We start from the raw sequence: 5,003 nt of genomic DNA on the forward strand, positions 1-5,003 counted from the left end.
GCCATTTTGTCTTGTGCTTGGTGTCTTTGGTTATGCCTGGGTACACATGGTTAGGGCCCCTTCTTCACCCCGCAGAAGGAAAACGTGCTGTCTCCAGGGGTGGCTCTGACAAGGGTGCAGTGGGACCTATCCCCATCACAACTGTAAAAACCTCACTAGAACCTTTCTTTGTCCCTCAGTCTGAAGGCTGACATGCAGTCGGAGGATAACACAATGGAGGTGAGGTAACAAGGAGGTAACATCAGGCGCAGCAAATACCGAGTTAAAACACGTAGCAGTTTGCCACCACAGGTAGCAAGCAATTTACACAGCGGGGTCTTCTTAAGGGGGCGAGGGGCGGTCAGCAGTGTGAAACAGTTCACAGAACTCCCATACTTCCAGGCACCAGCACTTTAGCCCTCATTGGGGATTTTGCTGGCTATCCCAAAAGTCACAGAGAATGGGAATGGGGCAACTCAGGGTGAGCATGAGAAGGTGCATGTAGGAGAAAGCTATAAACGTCCTTCACAAATGAATGACTTTTTTTTTTTGTATTGTTGTTTTCTGCTACAAAACTAAACACTCTTGTCTTCTTAGCACAATGTTGGTAATGAATAACCCATATTGTTCTTACCTGGTGTAATATTCTTTTCACGATCCCAGTTTATTACATGCAGACACTCACACTACTCCCTGCTTCAAAATATTCTGCTGAAATCTCACAGCTGAAATACATTAAGGAAGCCACTGGGTATATACTGCATATATACAGTTAACCCCAACCGAGATTCCCATAACTACAGTGCCTGTGAGAGTGCCCTTGGCCCGTGGTCTCCTCTGAACTCTGCCTGGGCGTGATCCCAGAGCGTTAGTTAGCACGGGCTACCATCACGCCCATGAGAGCAGTACAAATTAAACAGCATAGACAATGGTATGTTCCTACTCAAGCCCTCACTCCGGTCCTGCTTTGTTTACTGGAAAGATGTGGCTCTGCAAGGCTGCACAGGCACACCCTGAGCTGAGGAAAAAGAGAATAGTAGCTACCCATTAACCTCCTAATCCAGCTGCAGCACAAAAGTGAGAGCTTTACCACACTCTTCAACGGCATGCTATTCTGCTCTTCTAGAACAAAAGCCTTTCTTTTCTCAAACACGTACCTGGAAAGGAGGAAGAACACGAGGAAAAACCAACCTCTGGGCCTGTGGATATGATCCAGGCAGAGAGGACAGACAGCTGTCAGCAAACCCCAGCCACCAGATTTACATTAGTGAATGAGAAAAGTTGAAGCAGCAGGGAACAAGTAAAGTTTCTTAATATCCCTGGAAAGAAACATCCCAGAAAGAAACAGAGCCTGCAAACAAAGGACTGCCACACAGGAAATACAAATTATCCACCTGATTTATTGCAGAAGAGGGATTTAAATGTGATGAAAAGACCCCAGACTTCCAGATGTATCAAGTCTGTAGTGTCAAGAAGGGAGGAGAGCTTACAAAGGACAGGGGCTTACAACTCCACTCCAGTCCTTCTTTCACTCCATACTGGTGTGAGGCAGAGTTTGCAGACAGAGAAAGAGGAAAGTGACCTGGACTTCATGGCTGGGTACTGGAATTTCAAACACTGTAGCAAGCTGAGGATTCCCTGCCCCACTCTTCTCCCACACCAGCTATACATGCCAGCTCGTTAGCACCTACCACACCAGCCCTGGGAAGGGAGAGCTGAGATGTCAGAGAGGCCATGGGCTGGCACGCACAGGAAATAAGTAACTCCATAAATCATGTCTCTTCCCGAGGCTCAGAAGGCACTGCAGGGCAGGGCTGCTTTCTTGATGCCCCAGCCCAAGGTGCTAAATACAGAGATCTGAGAAAGGCTGTCTTTTGAAATGGATGGTGACTGTGACTTGTGCCAATCTTCCATAGCCTTGCCGATATCTTCAGATCCAGATTTTCTTTTTTAGTTTGTGGATGTTTTATAGTAAAATGGTCAGAGATCACTCTTGGTGTTCTCCTGGTCACAGACATACCTGGAGAATTGCCTCTGAACAATTTTTTGAGGTGCTGGTGACTAGCTGTCAGCTCAAGGAAGCTGCTAGATGACTAGTTTCATCACTGGTGATGAGCATTGTTTGGAAACAAAAGATATGGAAAGTAATCTTGAATTCAAGGAAACCAATTATTTTATTGTTCATCTGAGAAAATGTTTCTCTCTGCATCAAGTCTCTCAGAAGGGGACTAAAATGCATGTCACAAAACTCAACAGCCCAGCCACAGTGCCAATTTTTTATTTGCTTGTTATTTCTCATTCAAACAATCCATTGTTATTATTATTTGTGTTGTCATAGTGTCTTGGAACCTGAGTCCAGGATCAAGACTTTAATGAGGAAGAGTTTTGCTGTGGAAACTGAGCAAAAACACTGTCTGAAAATACTTGAGATCAAAGTACATATGAAGTGTGGGCCGCCTTCTTCCAGTAAATGTAATTGCCCTGTCTGCAGCTGCTACTTGTTCATTGACCTTTTTTTTTTTTTTTTTTGGCAAATGCAGGGGATTAAACAGCTTTGTCTAAACTAACACAAATATCACTTAAGCTAAGTAAAACTCTCCCACCATCACTTCACTTTCAGTTTGACATACACTTTGTCTAAATGGAAGTTTAAAACAATCAAGAAATACTTTTTCATAAGCCCAATAGCTAGGTGTGCTGTAGAAAAGCTTGCTGGAGGGATAGAGGGGATACCAAAAGTATATATGTGTTAAAAAAGTGTCTGTAGACACCCTCATGAAAAAGATCTTTTACCTACAAAGGCACAGCTACCGCTTCAAACTTGTATTGACTAAGCTTCAGCAAGGTGAGAGGGTGCGTGAGGACAAGGATCTCTCTGTATTTGCCCAGGTCTTACACTTTTCCTAAGTACCCCCTGGCAGCTCTCCTCAGAGAGAAAATAATGGACTTAGAAGAACTTTCTGCCTGACTCAGTGTGACTGTTCCTATGTAAATAACACAGCAAAAAATTTACTCCAAAAAACAAGCTTTAAATTGCTACCTGCTATAATCAAAACAGAAAAGCCCCTTCTTGCTATCCTCAAAGCTGTTGCTATGAGGCACACCAGCTGACCAAGATGCCACTACACTGAGCAGGGGGCAGCTTTGCTGATGAAGTACAATCATCTGAGGACAAACCACAGTTTGAAACCGAATGAGCACACAAAGAGCGAAGTAGCAATGAGCAAACCCAAAGCAAACACCACAGGAAGCAAGAGATCCTAAGGAGGTATTTGTAGAAGGAGCTGGAGAGACTATTTGCTGACACTGTGACATCCAATGCCCTTGCATGCTGCTTTGCAAATTACTAGAGAATTTCTGCCACCATCAATGTCACTCGTGCAGTTTTCCCTAGGAGAAAATCTTTTTAAAAGGTTTACAGGCACTGCAGAAAAAATCATATACTACATTGTCAGCTCTAGAGATGCACTTTCCCATTTCCGTTAGAGTGAGTGGATTGGCGTCAATCTGAAGCCAGAGGCAGACCGTAGAGTGAGCACAGGTTAATCATAAACAGTCAACTCTTATTCATCAGCAGCAGTGGACAGAGCAGGACTGTTTTGCTTAACCTCTTGCTATTTCTGAGGTCACTTGTGGCATAATTAAAACTTCATTCATTAATTCAAACAATAGCACGAGATACATGTGGCTGGTAGCTGAGGGAGGAGAAGACTTTATTCACTGGTGCCAAAGCCTGCTAAAGAGAAACCTATGTTCAACTCACATAAAACTGGAACTTAAAAAGCATACAGAAGACAAATCCTAAGCAGCCACCTCAGAAGCTGGCAGGCACCAAATGATCCAGGGAGACTGCTTGTAATTAGACTAATAAAACCATAATGTGGTTGTGTGATGCAGGTAGTTGCTATCTATATGTGTTCCCCTTTGCCTTTTTGAATAACCAAAGACATAAATGAACTTCAAGCACTTTCAGCTTTTGTAAGCTTTTGTAGAATAAAAGTTTACAACAGAATGTAGGGACTGGTTTCACTGAAACACGTTTTGGTTTGCTTCAAAAATGAAGACTTGTATAAACAGAGGTCCCAGCACACAGCAAACATCATGAGCTGAAGGGAAGGGTATATATGATTTACTATCTAGCACCCAGGATTACTTAGCACCAAGGCAAAATATGCATCAGGGAAGTGAAACGCACATAGTGTGTAAAGAGGAGCTGAAAGCACTGCTTGCAAGTAGGTGATCTGTGTGGTACTTGGAGGATGGGCTCGAAGCAACCACTGAGATGTGTCGAAGTCCAGTGCTGAGTGCTAAGAGGGAGAGAGAAGGTGCTGAATAGGTGTGCAACTGTTGGTAGGTGCTGAAGAGCCTGGGGCTCGGCCCAGAGGCAGCAGGTCAGTCATCTCCCTGGCATGTCCAAGCACATCACTAAGGTACCACTCACCTCAAAATCTCCCCGTCCAAATATACGACCCTGCCAGCTGCTCTTTTGCCTTTGCAGAAGAGCTGAGCACGTTCCGTGCAGCCTGGCACCTCTTTCTCACAGTCTCCTCATAACATTCTGGAGGATGCCAACAGCCTCATCCACGAGCACGCACTTCTGAGGACCCAAAATCCCACAGAAGCCGGGATGCTTGAAACACACCTTCCCCTTCTTCCCCCCGACAAGGAGGGGGGAAGACTGAAAAGATGACGACTCGGCAGCAGCCTTTACACCCAATTTAGGATACACAACGGCACCCCGGAGGACACACACACACATCCCTCCCGTGGCACATGGCACCGGAGCGGAGGGGGACCCGCTCGGCATGGCGGGGGCGAGCATCGCCGCGCCGCATCCCGGCGCCCTCCCCCGGCGGCGGCGGCGGCTCCCTCATCGCCTCTTCTTCTTCTTCGCTCCTTTGGCGGGGGGAGCGGCGGCCGCGGAGGGAAGCGCTTCTCTCTCCGCGCTGCGGAGCCGGCGCCTGCCGCGGTGCGGATGCGTGTCCTCCTGGAAACAGCTCCCGACGTTTGCCCCCCCCCCCCCC

The sequence above is a fragment of the Calidris pugnax genome, unplaced genomic scaffold, assembly GCF_001431845.1.
Source record: "Calidris pugnax isolate Ruff unplaced genomic scaffold, ASM143184v1 scaffold95, whole genome shotgun sequence".
Classification (NCBI taxonomy): Eukaryota; Metazoa; Chordata; class Aves; order Charadriiformes; family Scolopacidae; genus Calidris; species Calidris pugnax.